Genomic DNA, 24,079 nt, shown 5'->3' with positions numbered 1-24,079 from the left:
AGAACAACAGCAAAGGACCTTGTGAAGATGCTGGAGGAAACAGGTACTAAAGTATCTATATCCACAGTAAAACAAGTCCTATATCGACATAACCTGAAAGGCCGCTCAGCAAGGAAGAAGCCACTGCCTTAAAACCGCCATAAAAAAGCCAGACTACGGTTTGCAACTGCACATTGGGACAAAGATCGTACTTTTTGGAGAAATGTCCTCTGGTCTGATGAAACAAAAATATAACTGTTTGCCATAATGACCATCGTTATGTTTGGAGGAAAAAGGGGGTTGCTTGCAAGCAGAAGAACACCATCCCAACCGTGAAACACGGGGGTGGCAGCATCATGCTGTGGGGGTGCTTTGCTGCAGGAGGGACTGGTGCACTTCACAGAATAGATGGCATCATGAGGAAGGAAAATTATGTGGATATATGAAGCAACATCTCAAGACATCAGTCAGGAAGTTAAAGCTTGGTCGCAAATGGGTCTTCCAAATGGACAGTGACCCCAAGCATACTTCCAATGTTGTGGCAAAATGGCTTAAGGACAACAATGTCAAGGTATTGGAGTGGCCATCATAAAGCCATGACCTCAAACCTATAGCAAATTTGTGGGCAGAACTGAAAAAGCGTGTGCGATCAAGGAGGCCTTCAAACCTTACTCAGTTACACCAGCTCTGCCAGGAGGAATGTGCCAAAATTCACCCAACTTATTGTGGGAAGCTTGTGGAAGGCTACCCGAAACGTTTGACCCAAGTTAAACAATTTAAAGGCAATGCTACCAAATACTAATTGAGTGTATGTAAACTTCTGACCCACTGGAAATGTGATGAAATAAATAAAAGCTTAAATAAATCACTCTCTAGTATTATTCTGACATTTCACATTCTTAAAATAAAGTGGTGATCCTAACTGACCTAAAACAGGGTATTTTCACTAGGATTAAATGTCAGGAATTGTGAAAAACTTAGTTTAAATGTATAAGGTGTATGTAAACTTCCGACTTCAACTGTACATGACTCCACCATCGGCTGATTGAGGTCATCACGAACCTCTTCCCATGTCAACCCTGTCATACTCAAATGTCTCCCAGCAGCTTTCACTATTAGCTTAATCCTCTGTTTTAGACTACTTTATCAGTGCTACTGATAGTTCCTGCTTTGAACGTCACCAGCTTTCTCTTTTCTTTCTATACCATATCGCTGCCCACCTGCCCCGTAATCCCCGGTCTAGATGCTCCTACCCATCTCTCCCTTGAACCTGTATCTCCCTGGACCTGGACCACCCTCACTGCCTCAGCATATGACACCCTTCTCTCCACTCTCACTTGTTGCACCTCCACTGCCTGCTTCATAGCCTCACACACACTATATGCCACACTATGAGCACCCCCACAGTTGAAGCACTTTGGTTGTACACCATCTCCACACTTCCCATACTCATGCTCCCCTCCACACCTGGCACACCTCTTTTTCTCTTTACAGACTGGTGCCACATGCCCAAACCTCTGGCATTTATAACATCTTAAAGGCTTCTGTACATAAGCCCTCACATAATAACTAATATATCCTATTGTTACTTTATTTGGCAGTACCCGGTCCTTGAAATGTAACAGAATAGACGTGCTATCTACCCTAACTCCACCCCTTGTTGCTTGCAATCTTTGTACATTCACTAGAACGCCTCCTCTCAAATTGTCCCTTACCTCTTTAGTGCTAACACTCACAGACCATCCTGTTATCACCCCTTTAATCCACTGATTCCCTGCTTGATCAGTCCAGCTGCTCGACCTTACACTTCCCTATTTGCTTCACTCAGAGCTTTTTCCCTCTGCGCCATGTCCTTACAGAACACCAACAAGCTCCCATCTCTTAACACTTTAGCATTGACAACTTCCCCAATCAACTCTTTTATCACAGCCGTCAACCTAATCGGACTCATCGCCCCAACTCCACCTTCCTCCCTAAACTTCAGAATCACTTTATGCTCCTCCTCACCTCCATGCTCCCCTTGCATCTTATCTTGCCCTTCCTCTGCACATTCTACCTCCGAACTTCCGCTAGCGTTGGAAGCTAAGTTGCGCTCCTCAAACGTCCTTTTCTGCCTCCATAGACCTCTCGCTCCCCTTCATACCCCTACTCCCGTTCTCTCCCGCTTTCTTTTTCTCTTTCTTACTCCCTCCTTTATTTGTACCGCTATGTTCCATACTTGCTTCACTTTCTTCTCCATCACTATATCCTACCATCTCTGACCCATTCACAGCACAGCCGTGCCGAACCACCGCCACAGAGTAAAGTTTGTTTGTTTTTCAACGATTTATCCCACCTACTCTTGTAACCTTCTCCAAACACAACCTTCCTCGACCGCGCAAGCTAGCCTGAACCTGAAGTTACGACCTTGTCAACAGCCAGACTGTCTGGTTAGCTGTGCTGTTTTTCAGACAGACAAATACCTCCTAGAAAAATCGACCCTACCAGCATGTTGCAGAAATGTGTATGCTAAAACTGAGTGGGGTGTCAGTTACGGAACCATAACCGTGGGAAGATGGGCGCGGCCCGTCGGAGCCCTATTGGCCATCATTTAATTTGAGCAAATCACACGAATGCGAGGCGTGGCTCCAAATGGAGGCAGGACCCGGGCAAGAACTTGTTGTGTGCTAGCAAAAACATTCCTCCTGACCTCAAAGGGAGAAAAAAACAATACCTTCCAGCTAGCTAATGGCTTCCCGAGAAGAAAAAAGCCTGATACACCTGTAAAATCTGTGGTCGATGTGTGTCACCCTTTTGGTGAAAACTATCCCATAAGAAGTACAAACGCCATCTCTTTATTGTTGCCAAGACGTCGGCCTGATACGATTATACTATAGGGCACTAAAGGAGATAACTGGTCCCATCGCTGAGGTGGATGATCTCGCTAAATCAGTCTGTGAAAAGTGTTGCACACTTTTAACAAGGCACTACAAAAGTAGTGGCGAGACTTGGGAGTTTATTTCGGGAGAGAGCCAATACTGTGCCGAAAATACGACAGACGAGGTGCTCCCTCACAACGGGCATACAGGAGGAACGTAAACAGAGGTGCACAAGACATGTACGGGGGAGGGTCATTTCTGACTTGAAAACTCGTTGTAGGAAAATGAGCTCAGTTCCCCACTTGGAAAATATCAGAAATGACCAATAGGAAGCTCTACGCAAAAAAACATATGGCTTGTCATGACAATACGCCATGCAAGTTATACGCTCCTACGTCATATTTCAGTGTTTATGTCCCTGGTCTTTTGAATGGGCTTCAAGATTATTTCAAATTCATGAAAATGCCCTCATAAGATATACACAATTATGTTTGTGTTTGAATTTACTTCTGCCAGATGCCTTTTATTAAGTTTTTGCCATTAAAAGCCTACAAAAGTTCAACTACAAGGCTACTTGCCGAGTCACTTGCATGGCGTATTAAACTGGCATACGAAATGCAGTGTATGTAAATTAACGCTCATTTCACACTGATGTCTCCTCCCCGTGTAATTGTGTTTTAGGGGGAAGGTGTTGTGGGAGATGATTGGTTGGTAGATTAAGCCAATGAGGGAGTTCTATTAAGCTGCCCTGGGTTGAACCGGGCTATGGCCTGTCACGTGACCAGGCGAAGCCAATGAGGGAGGCGCGCCCTGCTCAAATCGAACTGTAATGAGCGCCGCTCGTTCATATTGGTCGTGTTCCCCTGCTCAGACGTTGCTGACGCATGCCAGATGTTACAACGTTTGGATTTGTATTTTACGTATCAGCTAACAACATGTTATAGCAATGTGGTGCCCGACGGCACAGTCGATTATGTGGCACGCAACCATTGGTTGATGCATGGGACAAGACCATCGTCAACAATGCAGCATGGTGCATCATTCAGAAACATCTCTTTTCCATAAAACATGTTTGAATTTTCAAAATAGTTTTCATTAGGGAGGCAGAAAGCGATCACTTTTGCATGTGAAAACACAGATTCCTACGTCACTTTTGTTTTGGGACGACTGCTGTCAGCCAGAACAGGCACTTGACTCACGCCCGGGAGGCAGCCCGGTTCGAAATAGAATACAATCAACGCTAACTCTGTTCACCGGGGGAATTAATAGAATCCCCTCACTGCCTATGCGTCGGGTAGATCCTCACAATCTTTTTATTGGCTAACGAAGGCCAAGTTTGACACGTTGGTCCACCAGACCTTTCGGGCATTTGGGCAGAATTAGCTGGGAACGAGATTAGTGCATAGGTGGAACTTAAGGTGATCTTCTTGTCAAAAATTGTGCTGAATAGGGTTTGACTCACAATTTTCCAGACCTACAGTACCAGTCAAATGTTTGGACAAACCTATTCATTCCAGGGTTTTTCTTTATTTTTACTATTTTCTACATTGTAGAATAATAGTGAAGACATCAAAACTATGAAATAACACATATGGAATCATGTCGTAACCAAAAAAGTGTTGGCACTCTTGCCATTCTCTCAACCAGCTTCACTTGGAATGCTTTTCCAACAGTCTTGAAGGAGTTCCCACATATATTAGCACTTGTTGGCTGCTTTTTCTTCACTCTGCGTTCCGACTCATCCCAAACCATCTCAATTGGGATAGAGGTCGGGGGATTGTGCAGGCCAGGTCATCTGATGCAGCACTCCATCACTCTCCTTCTTGGTAAAATAGCCCTTACACTAGCCCTCACACAGCCTGGAGGTGTGTTGGGTCAATGTCCTGTTGAAAAACAAATGATAGTCCCACTAAGCCCAAACCAGATGGGATGGCGTATCACTGCAGAATGCTGTGGTAGCCATGCTGGTTAAGTGTGCCTTGAATTCTAAATGAATCACAGTGTCACCAGCAAAGCACCCCCACACCATAACACCACCTCCTCCATGCTTCACGATAGGAAATACACATGCAGAGATCATCCGTTCACCCACACCACGTCTCACAAAGACACGGCGGTTGGAACCAAAAATCTCTCCACCGGTCTAATGTCCATTGCTCGTGTTTCTTGGCCCAAGCAAGTCTTTTCCTATTATTGGTGTCCTTTAGTAGTGGTTTCTTTGCAGCAACTCGACCATGAAGGCCTGATTCACACAGTCTCCTCTGAACAGTTGATGTTGAGATGTGTCTGTTACTTGAAATCTGTGAAGCATTTATTTGGGCTGCGATTTCTGAGGCTGGTAACTCTAATGAACTTATCCTCTGCAGCAGAGGTAACTCTCGGTCTTCCATTCCTGTGGCGGTCCTCATGACAGCCAGTTTCATCATAGCGCTTGATGGTTTTTGTGACTGAAATCGAAATGTTCCATATTGACTGCCCTTCATGTCTTAAAGTAATGATGGACGTTTCTCTTTGCTTATTTGAGCTGTTCTTGCCCTAATATGGACTTGGTCTTTTACCAAATAGGGCTATCTTCTGTATACCACCCCTACCTTGTCACAACACAACTGATTGGCTCAAACGCATTAAGAAGGAAATAAATTCCACAAATTAACTTTTAAGAAGGCACACCTGTTAATTGAAATGCATTCCAGGTGACTACCTCATGAAGCTGGTTGAGAGAATGCCAAGAGTGTGCAAAGCTGTCATCAAGGCAAAGGGAGGCTATTTGATTTGTTTAACATTTTTTTGGTTACTACATGATTCCATGTGTTATTTCATAGTTTTGATGTCTTCACTATTATTCTCTAATGTCAAAAATTGTAAAAATAAAGAAAAACCCTTGAATGAGTAAGTGTGTCCAAACTTTTGACTGGTAGTGTATATTTTCTTTGCGGTTATACTTAAACATTTTTTTATAACAATCTACCACAGGCTGTATGGCAGTCGCAAGTAAAACAAACCTTCGCTCGACAGTGACCCAGGAATACCAGGACCCCCCCAAAATAAGACAACGCCATCTATACCAGTAGTGTTACTTTTATTCAAATTAAACTAGATTAAATCCTTCAGAACATATTTAATGATATGCTGCTTTTTAAAAATGAAACTAGGTGTAACACAGCATTGATTCATAAATATGTAGGAATGCACAACACAATGAAGCATATATATTGCTGGAATGCTTGATCAACTACGGCAGAAACCAAGTTGACTTATAGCACCAGGGTTGTTTAGGTGAACAGACACCTGGGGCGGTTGATTTGTGAGTTGCCCTTCATGCCCGCTCCCATACCCTATAATTCTGTATTTCTTTGTGACTCATTTGTATACAAGTAGGCCAGAAAAGCCACATCCCTGATTGGCAGATGAGTGGCAACCCTGATTAGAAGCACCTGCTGCACATCGTTTGTTCTTTAAAAATGCTGTTTTGAATTAAAAGAAAACTGTACCTACACACTTAAGGATGTAAAGCCGAAACGTCTGTGTACGCTATCCCTGATGCAGTGAAAATAAAGCGTACTATTTTATGTTCTAAAGTATGTGATTTTTTTTTTAGTGCGAACCCATTACACCTTTTGTCAGTGGTAACCACTGTTCACATCAGAAGTGGTAAACGGGTGTTATTGAGGTATTCAACTGTTCCATTATCTTGCATTGTTCTCTGTACGTACTGTAAAAGAGGTATGTGGTTCTGTTGCTAAATCACACTTTAGTGCTACTTGTAACGGAAATGCATGCACAGTTAGAAAGGACGTTCTGCCCAGCACAAGACTCCAGTCCCTGTTTGAAAGCTGTGCTCTCTTCTTGCTGTGGGTCTTACAGGGTGTGTTTGTCAAACAGGTATTCTCCCATGGAGCCATGGGTCTCAGAGGAAGTGAGGCGGGTCAGGCTGCCCAGATGGTCGCCCAGCTTCTTGATGGTGTCGTGGCTGTCGGACAGGAAGTGCTGCTCTAGGAAGTCAGACAGCTAATGAGGAAGTAAATTAAAAGTAAGATTGTATTGTAATGCCCGGTTGCAACAGACACAGCACAGCATTGATATCATAGTGGTAGATGCATCCTGCAGGTATTCCTTCAACATTCGATCTGTTCCTCCTTCTCCATATTTGATCTGTTCAAATCACTAACAGACCAACATAGCTGTTATGAGCTTCAGTTATACATAGCTATCATATACATCTGATCTAATAACACTGTAAACATCCATTAAAATATGCACAGCAGTTAATCACAATGGGATAATTATCATGGACTTACATGGGGGTCAGTGTGAGGCCCAGAACCGCTAATCTAGATCACAGAGTAGTTATTTGGGATGCATCAAGCAAAGTTATTTGTATATTAGTGATTCTTCACAGTTCTCCTGCAATGTAGTCAAACAGGCACAGTGACTTGGGTATCACAACTGCATGTAGGGCCCTGACAAATCCGCGTTGAGGAACACGCTGACGGAATAACGGAATCCAAACATTAAAACGGAATACAGTCAATGCATTCTAGCGCCTCCCACATTCCATTCCACTTTTTAAGAGGTTTTAAAAATAGGTTATATTTGACTCAACATTCCATTACATACATTAAGGCATTGTTGGCAGAATAGATGGATGCAGCTCAATACATTTCTTGATAGTCCCAAAAATATTGCTATCAGGTTGTAAATCCCAGCTGGCCTGGTACCTTGTTTGCTGCCTCCATTCGGGATGCACTGATCAACAGGACTAAAGTTCCCAAAATGTAAGAGGACTCCTGTGGTATTGACATACATGCAGAAATCCAGTCGCTGCACAGCTATTTTCAGGTCTCTCCAGAGGTGTTCGATCAGGTTCAAGTCCGGGCTCTGGCTGGGCCACTCAAGGACATTCAGAGACTTGTCCCGAAGCCACTCCTGTGTTGTCTTGGCTGTGTGCTTAGGGTCATTGTCCTGTTAGAAGGTGAACCTTTGCCCCAGTCTGAGGTCCTGAGCGCTCTTGAGCAGGTTTTCATCAAGGATCTCTCTATACTTTGCTCCGTTCATCTTTCCCTAGATCCTGACTAGTCTCCCAGTCCCTGCTGCTGAAAAACATCCCCACAACATGATTCTGCCACCACCATGCTTCACCGTAGGGATGGTGCCAGGTTTCCTCCAGATGTGACGCTTTGCATTCAGGCCAAAGAGTTCAATCTTGGTTTCATCAGACCAAAGAATCTTGTTTCTCATGGTCTGAGAGTCCTTTAGCTGCCTTTTGGCAAACTCCAAGTGGGCTGTCATGTGCCTTTTACTGAGGAGTGGCTTCCGTCTGGCCAATCTACCATAAAGGCCTGATTGGTAAAATGCTGCAAAGATGGTTGTCCTTTTGAAAGATTCTCCCATCGCCACAGAGGAACCCTGGAGCTCTGTCAGTGACCATCGGGTTCTTGGTCACCTCCCTGACCAAGGCCCTTCTCCCCCGATTGCTCAGTTTGGCCGGGCGGACAGCTATAGGAAGAGTCTTGGTGGTTCAAACTTCTTCCATTTAAGAATGATGGAGGCCACTGTGTTCTTGGGGACCTTCAATGCTGCAGAAATGTTTTGAAACCCTTCCCCAGATCTGTGCCTCAACACAATCCTGTCTCGGAGCTCTACGGACAATTCCTTCGACCTCATGGTTTGGTTTTTGTTCTGACATGTACTGTCAACTGTGGGACCTTATATAGACAGGTGTGTGCCTTTCCAAATCATGTCCAATCAATTTAATTTACCACAGGTGGACTTCAAGTTGTAGAAACATCTCAAGGATGATAATTGGAAACAGGATGCACCTGAACTAAATTTCGAGTCTCATAGCAAAGGGTCTGAATAATTATGTTAATAAGGTATTTATTTATTTTTATACATTTGCACACATTTCTAAAAAACGGTTTTGGCTTTGTCATTATGGGGTATTGTGTGTAGATTGAGGACATTTTGATTGAATCCATTTTAGAATAAGGCTTTAACGTAACAAAATGTGGAAAAAGGGAAGGGGTCTGAATACTTTCCGAATGCACTGTATATGGAAAAATACACGTTTTAAAATGTAGACCAATCGATTGGTCGAAAGAACAGACTACTTTCGTACAACCAATATATTTTTGGGTCAGGGAAAGCCCTACAGAGAAGTAACACTAAGCTAGCTAGGATAACATTAGATATTTGCATGTTATGTACTGGACGAGGGCTAGCAAGCGGTTTTCAAAACAACGGGATTACCAACTTGAGCAATAAGATCTCAGCTTGCTAGATAGCAAAGCCAACCGAATATACACCTTAGCAAACAATCATTTTGTAAACTAATGTTAGCTTCAACTAACATGACAAGTACATAGACCTATTTCTTTGTAAAACAATGTTAGACAAAGTCTATGATATTAGCCAGAAGGCTCTGCTGCTAGCTAGCTAACCAGTCAAGTCTTTTGAAGAAGCTAGCTATCTAGCATCATCTTTGTAGTGGTTATAATACATGCTGAAACACTAGTTTTCAAATTTCTAAATTTTCACAAGAGCATTGCTGTAGCGTTTAAATTCTGTGAATGCCATTTAGTAATTTTAACGAATTCTATCCATATTTAACGAGATCTCCCTGTTGGCAATGCCTGACAACGCACTGGAAATGGCTCCCCTGATAAGAAGAGGGCTTGGAACATTAGAGCGTGAAATTTGCATTGAGGGAATTCGACAATATTCAAAAATGTATTGAACTTAGTAGGAAATCAACTAAATGTATATATAATAAATCATTACATTTGCCCAAGTTAACCCTATCAGTCCCTAGACCCCAGCAAAATTGGCTTTTGATTTATCTGACTTTCATTTATTTGCATGTCCAGCCCTTATATATTTTTTATTTTACCTTTATTTAACTAGGCAAGTCAGTTAAGAAAAAAGTTATTTACAATGACGGCCTACACCGGCCAAACCCGGACGACGCTGGGCCAATTGTGCGCCGCCCTATGGGACTCCCAATCACGGCCGGTTGTGATACAGCCTGGAATCGAACCAGGGGGTCTGTAGTGACGCCTCAAGCACCGAGATGCAGTGCCTTAGACCACTGCGCCACTCGGGAGCCTCACAATGAAGTGTTTTAACATTTATTTTCAGGACAACCTGGGCTACAAGTAGAACACAAAACAATGACAAACATTTGCATTCATGAGTTTTAATTGACAAATGTAAATTTTAAAAAACAAGGTCAGCCAAAGCAAAAACACGAAAAAAATGAATTTATATGAGTGCTGAATGTATTGAAATTGTTTGCTCACTGGAAAATGAATATCCAACTAGTCAGTGACAACTGTGTGGAGTTTGTGACAGCAACTAAGTGAGCTTATTACAGTATTATAGACACTATGTCCTTGGATTTCCTATGATCTTCTAACGTTTCTTGTGTAGCTTGTGAACGTCAGAGCAAAACATGTTACATGTGCGTGTTTGTGACAGTCTCAGTTTTTCATAGATAGCTACAAACTACTAAAAGAATAAACCATTCGGACTCTGTAGACGTTTTTGTAAAAATACCTGGCCCTGGGCCCCTTCGGGATCCACCCTTGTTTTACAAACACCGCTCTAGCTCAGCCCCCGTTATTTACACGAACTAATGGTTGGTACCAATGGATGCAGAATATGTTTAAAAGGGGTTAGAAGTCAAAATCGTGCCAGCGTCACGGTGGGACTCATTCGGTTAATAAGACATGAACAGAAAGCATGTGATTCTGTGTGTTGTGTGCGGTGCGAGCATATGCCTAGTCTACGCTTTTCATAGCCATTAGCGATAACGCTAATTGTCTGCTGGTGGATGGAAAGGCTTTCCCAAAAACCTTATCAATTAAATGTTAACTACAAAGTTGCCAATGCCTACCTGGCAGAAGGATATCATGATTATTTTCATTAATCCCGTGGCCATTTGTTCTGCAAACCCTGCAATCACATGAGCACTACAGAAACACTGGTAACCAAACAATGGTCTCTGGCTGGTGGGCATTGCATTTACGTCATTTAGCAGACGCTCTTATCCAGAGCGACTTACAAATTGGTGCATTCACCTTATAGCCAGTGGGATAACCACTTTACAAAATGTTTATTTTTTTTTATATTTTTTTTTGGGGGGTGGGGGTAGAAGGATTACTTTATCCTATCCCAGGTATTCCTTAAAGAGGTGGGGTTTTAAGTGTCTCCGGAAGGTGGTGAGTGACTCCGCTGTCCTAGCGTCGTGAGGGAGCTTGTTCCACCATTGGGGTGCCAGAGCAAGGCCAATGCCTACCTGGGTAACTACATTTCTTACATTTTTCTCAGATCTCAAAAGTGGTCTCCTGGTGTGATTTAAGCATTGTTGTAGACTTAGAAAAACAACAAAACTGGATGTTCTATAAAAAAAATTGAGATTTTGAGATCAAACCTGAAAACATAAATTGAAAAAATGGTCCTGGGAAAACAAAAATGGAGAAAAGCGGAATTTGGGAAAAAACTTAATCAGGCCAAACATTTAACTGATTTTATAGGGCCCTATACATGGGTAAATTATGATAGTGAGGGAGAGGGCAATTCCAGGACAGTAAATTCAGCTGCCAGTCTCAGGTACAAAGGCCTTAAAAGCAAAATAGGAGTGAGCATGTTTTGTAGTTAACCGGGGAGAAATAGTGACTTACAGCGATGGTCTGAAGGAGAACGCGACCACCTCTCATATTCTGGTATTCCAGCAATTTCTCTGCTTGCACCCTCTCCTTCACAGAGCACTCCAGGAAAAACTAGAGAAGCTGGGCAAAGCCACGTCGTCCCTGTCGAAATACATCCCCTAGGAGAGAACAGAGAAATAAAACATGAAATACACATTGGATAAAAACAGGTCAGTAACATCAACAGATCACATGTTTTTATAACATGCAGGAGCACAGAGGAGAAAATAGCCAGTGACATCAATAAGGGATCATTGCTTTCACCTGGATTCACCTGGTCAGTCTGTCATGGAAAGAGCAGGTGTTCTTAATATTTTGTATATACATATTATATAGATCATACCAGGGAGAGGTATGTGTAGGATGCAGTCAGCTTGATGTTCACCAGCTTGTTGATGTTCACCTCACTCTCTGGGTGGAAGTTGTGATTTACCTGCGACTGCATCTCTGAAATGGCAAAATAGACATGAAATTAACTAAAAGATAAATAGGTCACTGGTATGAAATATATATTGACTAATTTAATAAACCATATGTTCACCCACACCATTACTAGTAACTAGCAACTTTCTTTTCTGCAATGAAACAAAGGCATCGATTTTAAACAGGCAGTAGGCTACGTGCAACTGTTTGTTCCATAATACAATTGGCGGGAAAACACCGGGCAAAAGCGCACCAACACATTGTCAAAAGCGCACCGCACTGCAAGCGGTTTCATGTGACAGAGATGAAAATATCCGTTAGAAATTTTGAAAGAGGGGAGATCTAAAGATGCAACAACTAGCGTGGGTTGCTAATATGACTATTACATACACTTGAATGGGAAGCACACTTCAATTACCAGTTGAGAAATAAATAGTAGGCCTAGCCCTTTTTAATTGTTGCCATCAAAACTGTTTTTAACCTCTTATGGATCTGACCCTTTTTTTTTTCAATTTGCCTAAAATGACATACCCAAATCTAACTGCCTGTAGCTCAGGACCTGAAGCAAGGATATCCATATTCTTGATACCATTTGAAAGGAAACACTTTGAAGTTTGTGGAAATGTGAAACTAATGTAGGAGAATATAACACATTAGATCTGGTAAAAGAAAAAAGTGTTTTCTATTTATTTTTTTGTTCCGTCATCTTTGAAATGCAAGAGAAAGGCCACAATATAATATTGCAGTTTAGGCGGAATTTAGATTTTGGCCACTAGATGGCAGCAGTGTGTGTGCAAAGTTTCAGATTGATTCAGTGAACCATTGCAATACTGGACTATTTTGTATCAAGTCTGCCAAAATGTGCAGAATTGGTCAAATTATACATTTATGTACACAACTATAGAGAACATAGAAAAGTGATATGGTAATAGAAAATGTACGTTTACACACTACCAGGAATGTCATACATGATGGATCATTAGCTTATACACTAACTTTCACACATCTAGATGGCCGTGCAGGGTGGGTGGGGAGCCAGAGACAGCAGGGGTTCAACTGTACAACCCAGTTCCTACATTTGAATATAAAAATTGATTTTATCCAACAAAACTATGCTACATTTTATCTCTGGTGGTCCTCTGTAGCTCAGCTGGTAGAGCACGGTGCTTGTAACGCCAAGGTAGTGGGTTCGATCCCCGGGACCACCCATACACAAAAATGTATGCACGCATGACTGTAAGTCGCTTTGGATAAAAGCGTCTGCTAAATGGCATATAATAATGATAATCTCTGGGACCCTTAGGATGACAAATCAGAGCAAGATTGCTGAATGTAAGTACATTATTTACCTTCAGAGGTGAATGTATCAAACCAGTTGCCGTGATAATTAAATAGAATTAAATAGAAATTAAACTAAAAATGACTTATGAATTCATTTTTAGAAACACGAGTTTGGCCAGTCTGTGGCTTCAGGCTCATGCAATGGTGCCTTGAGAGCAGCGGAGAATATCCTCGCCACACTTGCAGAGCCACTGGGAATGCTAAACACCCTTTTGGCCACTATTGCCAGGCTGGGCAGAGATGTAGAGTTGTTTTTTTATTTTTAGGTAGGCCTAAAAGGTTTTTAGGCTAAATAACCCAATCAAAACAGAAAGCTCCTTGAACGTGGGAATATGCCAGGCCAATTGGGCCAAAATCAATGATGGCCTATTGTATAGATAGAACAAAAATGAATGAAACGTTAAGAGCTCTGATTAATTTGTCTATAAATAATTTGCTACAATAACACACTTAGTTATCTACCCACCTCATTCCTTTATTTTAGCATGTGCATGTAGTAAGTACACCATCATGCTTTTGGGATACATGTCTTTTCACATTCCACAATGATTTTTTAGTTGTGGACACTAGATCACTGCACTACCTCTCTTGGTCCTCATCTTTGTAAGTCACCTTGATTTTGCACCTGTGTGTTTTATCAGTTTCTTTATGAAAACATTTAGCGAACTCCATGACAGTAGCTAAAGCAAGGGGCTATAGCAGCACACAAGTAGACTACAAATGCATGCTGGGCCGGGCATGCCCTGAGCCATGAAGTGAGCGCTACTGGAGCGAAATTGGAAAGGGTGAGAAGACCGACGTTCCAGCCTTTGGGAATCTTGCTCCGTGCTACAGTGAAATTGGGCACACTCCGCTCCAGCTTCGCTCACATACTCTGATAGGTGGATCGCGGTCCGTATTCTGACCCAGAACGGACCGCGGGTCCAGACAAAAAAAAAGGAACAAAATGTTTTTTTTTGGGGGGGGTTACTCAAGTATATCAATACACAAGACATGGCAGGAAATGTGCTTTAAAGTTGCTAAATGTTCTCTCAGCCCCATGGCAAAATGTGAAACTGCTGGAAATTAGTTTTGAAACTGCATAAAAATAAAATCAGCCAACAAGATGTGTTAATAGTGAACAGTTTGGGGTCGCATTGTTGCGAGGTGGGGGTTTCTTACTACACTGATAAATTAAAATATCCATCTGGACCTTTGCCATCTAGCTAACCCAAAGGCCGGCAGATGGCCACATTGAGTCGTTTCATCTTACCGTCCACAGAGAATGCATGCAGCTAGCTATACATGTATCAACGTGGACCGGTTCGTATTGAAAAAGCATTCTCCATTCAGGCTGCAAATCCGACGATTTCCTCGTTAATGGCGAGAAGGCAGAAAAAAAGCGGGAAATAAGCCTACCATTCCACCACCATGGATAATGGGTTATGCCTAGGAATGCTAGTCCCGGATGTTGCTATTACGTTCAGCCAATCAGGTTGCAGGAACCTGTTTACCCCAGGCTGAATGTGGGGCGCAAAATCAGGATTTAGCATGGTGGTGGAAAATCGTGTTTCGCAAAGAAAATACGCATATTTCCCGCATTCTTGCCATTAAATCGAGTTAAGGAGGAAGGCGACGCATTTGCAGTCTCTATGGAGAACGAAAACCGGTACACGGGGGATGTGAGTGTATAGCCGGCTGCATCTATTCCCTTTGGACGGTTAGATTAAACGTCTCGATATCTGCCGGCCTTTGGGCTACCACTTAGCTAGGATAAGAGTGACCGGGCCTTCTAAAATAGTACTTAAGTACCCCTGGTCTAACATATCTCGAATCCTGGACTTAACAAATAAAGGCATGCCCATACATTGCAAAGTTTGGCAGGCTGGCACTTGCCAAGCAGTCTAAGTAATGCGCGACAGTGAGTGTAGTGACCTACAGTACAGTAACGGTAGCTCGCTAACAGACAAAAACGAGGAATGCAGATCAAGACAAACTAGCTTTCTAACTGGCTAGGTCACCAACACGGGTGTACTTCTCTGATAAGGAACGTTAGAGATAGTCGTTAGCTACCTAGCTAGCTTGTTGGTGTTACCCAAATCAATATTAGCTATCCACAGTAAACAACTTAAATAATGTCTCACAGCTAACGTTAGCTTGTAAACCTCCAGCTAATTGCATTGACGTATCAAATACTGAAGTACCAGAATGTTGTACTTACTTTCTCCCTTTTGTTTCTAATCACTACCAGAGCAGCTAGTTAGTTGACCTGAGAAACAGCGCTTTCCTCTTCGATTAGGTTTTACGGCGGTTGGCATCCAATAAATGTTGCATTACCGCCAACTACTAGACTGGAGTATAACTCCCTTATACTTTGCTTAATTTTTTTTATTTTAAATACCATACCATCTAACACTACACTAAAAAAAAGAAAAAATAACTATAATAATAATAATAACTACCATACTCCACTATTTAAAACTATTTATTCCTACTTCATGCCAACAGCCTTACTGGGCTATCAGTTACTTGTCAACAACACTTAAGATGTACTTCTGGGTCACATTATGTCATACATTTTCCTAATAAAAGTCATTAACCTGTATTTATTAATGATGTATGAAAAATAATTGTCTAAACATGAACAATTATTCATATTTTTTCATATTTAGGTGACATTTGCATAAATGTTTGGTTTTAAAACATGTTCCGAGGTCAAATAAATGCCCCCAATGCAAATCACTGTATATCAGTGGAGGCTGCTGGCGGGAGGACTGCTCATAATATAGGCTGGAACAGAGTGTTCTGTCTGGAAAGAACACTCCGTTCCAGCCATTATTATGAGCCGTCCTACCCTCAGCAGCCTCCACTGCTGTATTGCCATTACATATTGGCTTATAGAGAAAAAACTATTATTTGTGCCAATGTAAAAGTGGGCTGGAGTGTACTCGGTAAGGTCTGTAGAATCTATATATGGTGTCATTTCATGGGGCTCTGAATAATATGGAGTGTTGCTGGCCTGGTCAAACAGCTTAAAAATGGGTGCCTGGACACTATAAGGTACAAATATAGCACTGTACAGGAAAAACAATCCATTGTGTGTATATAAAACCTGTGTCCAGTCTACTCACTTGAGTCCCTAGAATACAAAACAGATGGGTTTGAACAAAAAGCTAGGTCATAAGAAGTGTTGCTGGACTTTTACTGTGTTCAAACAACTTAAAGTAAGGTGCCTGGACACTACAGTGCCTTCAGAATGTATTCATACCCCTTGACTTATTCAACATTTTGTTGTGTTACAGCCTGAATTCAAAATGGATTAAATAAATAAAAAATTCACCCATCTACACACAATACCCCATAATGAAAAAATGGAAACATGTTTTTATACATTTTTGTTAATGTATTGAAAATGAAATACAGAAATATCTACCAGTCAAAAGTTTTGACATACTTACTCATTCAAGGGTTTTTCTTTATTTTTACTATTTTTTACATTGTAGAATAATAGTAAAAACATCAAAACTATTAAATAACACACATGGAATCATGTAGTAACCAAAAACGTGTTAAACAAATCAAAATATATTTTATATTTGAGATTCTTCAAATAGCCACCCTTTGACTTGATGACAGCTTTGCACACTCTTGGCATTCTCTCAACCAGCTTCATGAGGTAGTCACCTGGAATGCTTTTCAATTAACAGGTGTGCCTTCTTAAAAGTTAATTTGTGGAATTTATTTCCTTCTTAATGCGTTTGAGCCAATCAGTTGTGTTGTGACAAGGTAGGGGGGTATACAGAAGATAGCCCTATTTGGTAAAAGACCAAGTCCATATTATGGCAAGAACAGCTCAAATAAGCAAAGAGAAACGACAGTCCATCATTACTTTAAGACATGAAGGTCAGTCAATATGCAGTCGCAAAAACCATCAAGCGCTATGATGAAACTGGCTCTCATGAGGACCGCCACAGGAAGTTCATTAGAGTCATCAGCCTCAGAAATTGCAGGCCAAATAAATGCTTCACAGAGTTCAAGTAACAGACACATCTCAACATCAACTGTTCAGAGGGGACTGTGTGAATCAGGTCTTCATGGTCGAATTGCTGCAAAGAAACCACTACTAAAGGACACCAATATGAAGAAGAGACCTGCTTTGGCCAAGGAACACGACCAATGGACATTAGATCGGTGGAAATGTGTCCTTTGGTCTGGAGTCCAAATTTGAGATTTTTGGTTCAAACCGCTGTGTCTTTGTGAGATGCGGTGTGGGTGAACGGATGATCTCCGCATGTGTAGTTCCCACCGTAAAGCATGGAGGAGGAGGCGTTATGGTGTGGGGGTGCTTTGCTGGTGACACTGTCTGTGATTTATTTAGAATTCAAGGCACACCTAACCAGCATGGCTACCACGGCATTCTGCAGAGCTACGCCATCCCATCTGGTTTGGGTTTAGTGGGACTATCATTTGTTTTTCTACAGGACAATGACCCAACACACCTCCAGGCTGTGTAAGGGCTATTTGACCAAGAAGGAGAGTGATGGAGTGCTGCATCAGATGACCTGGCCTCCACAATCCCCGACCTCAACCCAATTGAGATGGTTTGGGATGAGTCGGACGGCAGAGTGAAGGAAAAGCAGCCAACAAGTGCTCAGCATATGTGGGAACTCCTACAAGACTGTTGGAAAAGCATTCCAGGTGAAGCTGGTTGAGAGAATGCCAAGAGTGTGCAAAGCTGTCATCAAGGCAAAGGGTGACTATTTGAAGAATCTCAAATATAAAATATATTTTTGATTTGTTTAACACTTCTTTGGTTACTACATGATGTGTTATTTCATAGTTTTGATGTCTTCACTATTATTCTACAATGTAAAAATAAAGAAAATCCCTTGAATGAGTAGGTGTGTCCAAACCTTTGACTGGTACTGTAAGTATTCACACTCCTGAGTCAATACTTTGTAGAAGCACCATTGGCGGCGTCTTTTTGAGTAAGTCTCTAAGAGCTTTGAACACCTGGATTGTACAATATTTGCCAAATATTATTTTTAGAATTCTTCAAGCTCTGTCAAGTTGATTGTTGATATTGCTAGATAGACGTTTTCAAATCTTGCCATATATTTTCTAGCCGATTTAGGTCAAAACTGTAACTAGGCCATCCAGGAACATTATGCAACTCCAGTGTAGATTTGGCCTTGTGTTTTAGGTTGTTGTCTTGCTGAAAGGTGAAATTGTCTCCCAGTGTCTGTTGGAAATCAGACTGAACCAGGTTTTCCTCTAGGATTTTGCCTGTGCTTATAGCTGTATTCAGTTTATTTTTATCCCCCCCAAATATCCCTAGCTGATGACAAGCATACCCATAACATGATGCAGCCACCACCATGCTTGAAAATATGAAGTGTGGTACTCAGTGATGTGTTGTGTTGGATTTGTCCCAAACATAAGACTTTGTATTCAGGACCAAAAGTTCATTTCTTTGCCACATTTCTTGCAGAATTACTTAAGTGCCTTGTTGCAAACAGGATGCATGTTTTGAAATATTTTATTCTGTACAGGCTTCCTTCTTTTCACTGTGTCATTTAGGTTAGTATTGTAGAGTAACTACAATGTTGTGGTCCTCTGTAGCTCAGCTGGTAGAGCACGGCGCTTGTAACGCCAAGGTAGTGGGTTCGATCCCCGGGACCACCCATACACAAAAATGTATGCACACACGACTGTAAGTCGCTTTGGATAAAAGCGTCTGCTAAATGGCATATTATTATTATATTATTATTGTTGATCCATCCTCAGTTTTCTCATATCACAACAATTAAACTATGTAACTGTTCAACATTGGCCTCATGGTGAAATCCCTGAGCAGTTTCCTTCCTCTCCTGCATCTGAGATGGAAGGACACCTATATCTTTGTAGTGACTGTGTGTATTAATACACCATCCAAAGCCTAATTAATAACTTCACCATGCTCAAAGGTGCAGTATATTCTGTTTCTGCTTTTTTTATTTTTTACCCATCTACCAATCAGTGCCCTTCTTTGCGAGGCATTGAAAAACGTCCCTGGTCTTTGTGGTTGAATCTGTGCTTGAAATTCAATATTCGATTGAGGACTTTAGCAGAGACGGGTAGCACGTTTTTCTCTCTACTGTCCAATATGTGTAGGGTACAGAGATGGTGTAGTCATTTAAAAATCATGTTAACCACTATTATTGCAACTTTTTATACAATTTGTTAAGCAAATTATTTAGGCTTGCCATAAAAAAGGGGTTGAATACTTATTGGTTCAAGACATTTCAGCTTTTCATTTTGTATTAATAAAAAATAAAATAAAATACAAACAAAATTCCACTTTGACATTATGGAGTATTGTGTGTAGATCAGTGGCACATAATCTCAATTTAATCACTTTTAAATGTAGGCTGTAACACAACAAAACGTGGAAAAAATAAAGCAGTTTGAATACTTTCTGAAGGCACTGTAGATCAGATTCAATGAGTATAATGGTGAACACCTTGAAATAAGGTGTTCACCATTGTACATTGTCAAAAGAAGATAAATCTGCAATGATGTGATTAATTGGTGTAACCTGCACATGTACTATGGTTCTGAGATTGTTTGGTGTATTTCATGAGCTGATATCCTGAACCCTGATCATGCATATAATTTGAAACTTCTGTGTAACTGTTGATGATCAATTTGATTAATTAACTTCATTGTGATATTTGTTATGAATAAAGTATGCTTTTTGGGCCAAATTTAATTGCATCTCTCTTGACTTTTTGAATAAACATATTGTACTATGTTGTATATTTTTGGTATGACAATGTGTCCTATGACACATTGCTATATTTCAGGGGTGTCAAACGTCCGGCCCGCGGGCCGCATCAGGCCCGCAAACGGGTTTAATCCGGCCCGCGAGATGATAAAAAAAAATAAAAAATAATAATAATAATAATAATAATTTTGTAAAGTATAAAAATGCGCTGCAATTTTTCAATAAAATAAACTGCTGTTCCAATTGCGTCCACTGGATGGCGCAATAGCAATTGTGTTAAGCAAGCAAACTGTTTATACCGGGGCAGAGCAAGTAGGTCAAGCACGTGCAGCCAATGAGCTACTTTGTTTTGCCCGCGATATTTATTACGGCTTCTACTTTTAACATTATGTGCTTTGGCACCCTCATTGCCCATATATCTCTGTCAAAAAAGAGAAAAGTGGACGCAGAGTGCAGAGTGTTCCAAGAAAAATGGTCATCCTATTTATTCACAGAATTGAATGGGAAAGCTGTATGTTTGGTGTGTTCAGAGCATGTTGCAGTGCTGAAAGAATATAACCTTCGTCGCCACTATGTGAGTCTTCATGCCGACAAATATGACAACTTTCAAGGACAGCGGAGATGAGAGAAGGTGAATGAACTGTTGGCGGGTCTGAAGAAACAGCAGTCTGTGTTTACTCACAGCCGAGACATCAGTGATGCTGCAGTGAAAGCTAGCTACCTCATTGCTAATGAAATCGCAGTGGCTTCAAAACCATTTAGTGAGGGTGAATTTGTAAAAACATGCATGATGAAGGCAGCGGAGATTGTGTGCCCTGAAAAGCGGCAGGCTTTTGCAAATATCAGCCTGACAAGAAACACAGTTGCAGACAGGATTTCCGATCTTTCAGTGGATTTGGACAGCCAGTTGAAGCAAAAAGTAAAGTCATTTATTGCGTTTTCGGTTGCAATTGATGAAAGCACGGACATTACAGATGTTGCACAACTGGCCATTTTCATCCGCGGAGTTGATGACACATTGACCGTCACCGAGGAGTTCGTGGAGTTGGTGCCGATGACAGATACAACGACAGCAGCTGATATTTTTACCGCACTCGTCGGCGCGCTGGACAGGGTCGGAGGGGACTGGTCCCGCGCTGTCAGCCTGGCTACAGATGGTGCGCCCTCAATGATCGGGAAAAAAGCAGGCGTTGTGACAAAGTTCAGAGAGAAAGTGCAATCTGCAAATGGAGGACGGGATTTTTTTACTTTTCACTGTATTTTGCACCAGGAGGCTTTGTGTTGCAAGTCATTAAAGATGGATAACGTCATGAAGGTGGTCATCCAAACTGTTAATTTCATCCGATCCAGAAGCCTGAATCACCGTCAGTTTGACAGCCTTCTCAGAGAGAAAGACCACATCAAGACCACATCTATGGCCTGCCATACCACACTGAGGTAAGATGGTTAAGCCGAGGTGCTGTGCTGAGGCGTTTCTTTGATTTACGAGAAGAAATTGAACAGTTCATGGAAGAAAAGGGCAAACCAGTGATAGAATTTCATTCCGCAGAATGGATGCAGGACCTTGCATTTATGGTGGATGTTACAGAGCACCTGAATAACTTGAACAAACAGCTGCAAGGGCGCAACAAAGTTGTCACGCAGTATTATGACAGCATACGTTCTTTCAAGTTGAAGCTGTCATTGTGGGAGACGCAACTTGCCGGTGGTGATGCAGCTCACTTCCCCTGTCTGAAAAATGTGTGCGCGACCCAACATGTGGCAGACATGAAGCGGTTCAAAGATAAAATAACGGGACTGTTACGGGAGTTTGAGCAACGCTTTCAGATTTATGTTTATATGTTTTTATGTTGATGTGCTATTGTTTTTAATTGATTTGATTTTATTTGTATATTTAACCTATTCTTGACTCTGTGGTTCTTGCACTTGTTTGGGGAACAGGATTTCATTATTTTTATCTACATTTCTGCCTGAGAAATGACACCCTGATATAGTTCTGTGATCTGTGAAACAGTTCTGTTAATCACTGAGGCATTGTGTGTTTGTGTGTTCTTTTTCTTTAGAATTTTCAAATAAACTTGACGTGTTTTATGATTAATAGTGATGTTGTGCTTGTACTATTTTGGACACACTGTCCTCAGGCTCCAGCTTTATGTTGTATGTTGATCGTATTAAAACAAAGAAAACAATCTGAAGTTGTTGTTTTTAAGTTATATATACCATGATTTTTCCGGTCCGGCCCACTCGGGAATAGATTTTCCTCCATGTGGCCCCTGAGCTAAAACGAGTTTGACACCCCTACTCTAAGAGCTTTGCACACCTCGATTGTACGAAATTTGCGCATTATTATTTTTAAAAATCTTCAAGCTCTGTCAAATTGATTGTTGATCATTGCTAGACAACCATTTAAGTCTTGCCATATTTCTTATTTTATTTGTAAAAAAAATTAACCCCTTTTTCTCCCCAATTTCGTGATATCCAATTGCGATCCAATTACAATCTTGTCTCATTGCTGCAACTCCCCAACGGGGTCGGGAGAGGCGACGGTTGAGTAATGTGTCCTCCGAAACGTGACCCACCAAACCGCGCTCCTAACACCCGCCCACTTAACCCGGAAGCCAGCCGCACCAATGTGTCGGAGGAAACACCGTTCCTTGCCATAGGTTTTCAAGCAGATTCAAGTCAAAACTGTAACTCGGCCACTCAGGAACATTCACTGTCTTCTTGGTAAGAAACTCCAGTGTAGATTTGGCTTTGTGTTGTAGGTTATTGTCCTGCTGAAAGGTGAATTAATCTCCCAGTGTCTGGTGGAAAGCAGACTGAACCAGGTTTTTGTCTAGGATCTTGCCTGTGCTTAGCTCCATTCCCTTTCTTTTTTATCCTGCAAAACTCCCCAGTCCTTAACGATTACAAGCATACACATAACATGATGCAGCCACCACTATGCTTGAAAATATGAAGAGTGGTACTCAGTAATTTGTTGTATTGGATTTCCCCCAAATATAACGCTTCACTATGCTTGAAAATATGAAGAGTGGTACTCAGTAATTTGTTGTATTGGATTTCCCCCAAATATAACGCTTTGTATTCAGGACAAAAAGTGAATTGCTTTGCCACAGGATGTACAGTGGGGAAAAAAAGTATTTAGTCAGCCACCAATTGTGCAAGTTCTCCCACTTAAAAAGATGAGAGAGGCCTGTAATTTTCATCATAGGTACACGTCAACTATGACGGACAAATTGAGAAATTTTTTCTTGAAAGAAACAAGATGTTATGTTTTTAGACTCACGTTTCTATCCGTCACCTCTTCCCCTAAGGCTTCAATCACGCCCGAGCATTCCATCCCGGGCGTGACGGGCGGCGACGGCAGCAGCTCATACAACCCCTGTCTCCCCAACAACTCGGCGAAGTTCAGACCACACGCCTTGACCCGCACCAGCACCTCTGCGCTCTTCAGGCTTTCCCTTTTTCATCTGGAGCTTCACTTTGTCATAGCCTCCATAGCCCGTTAGGAACAAAGCACGATAGGTGAAAACTTCCTCCTCGGGAGCCACAGGCGCTTTGTCCGGGGTCGCCGCCGCAGGCTCGTCTACTGGCTCTTCCGCGGGGGATGGCTCACCCTCTTGGGCTGCCTCCGATGGAGGTTCCTCAGTAGGTGGGTTCTCTGTCTTCTCCTCTGTGGGTTCTTGCTGCTGTTGTACCGGTGCCTCTTCGCCAGACATGATCGGGATCACGAAAATAGCCTATTTTTCTCAATGCGCTTTTCTTTTATTATAGTTCTGTTTCTAAGGTTTACCTGATAGCCTAAAAAAATACCTTACCGAAGAAGTTGCAGTACAATTATATATTTTTCGTAAACTAGCCTATTGCAGTGCACAATTCCACTGTAAAAATATAGATAGCCTATTACAACAGGTTAAACCAGGAGGTGATTTTCGTGCGTACACCCTAGCCAGGAAAGTGACAGACCTCTACTTCGCAATGGAGAGCAGTGCGCAGTCAGACGGGATGTGGCCACTGTTAAA

General features: G+C 41.8%; 1 pseudogene across 1 annotated transcript; it reads right to left on the bottom strand.

Moving 5' to 3' along the window:
- Positions 1–6,524: 6,524 nt before the first annotated feature.
- On the bottom strand, positions 6,525–15,594 carry LOC311126325 (ferritin, lower subunit-like; annotated as a pseudogene). Its single transcript has 5 exons — positions 15,510–15,594; positions 11,889–11,992; positions 11,519–11,664; positions 7,136–7,168; positions 6,525–6,845 (listed from the first exon to the last, which is right to left on the bottom strand). The product of its transcript is annotated as a ferritin, lower subunit-like (transcript).
- Positions 15,595–24,079: the final 8,485 nt, after the last annotated feature.

This window comes from Coregonus lavaretus (genome assembly GCF_964263955.1).
Source record: "Coregonus lavaretus genome assembly, contig: HAP1_SCAFFOLD_316, whole genome shotgun sequence".
Taxonomy (NCBI): domain Eukaryota; kingdom Metazoa; phylum Chordata; class Actinopteri; order Salmoniformes; family Salmonidae; genus Coregonus; species Coregonus lavaretus.
Note: the sequence above shows the minus strand (reverse complement) of the source record. Positions and strands in the feature narration are given on the sequence as shown.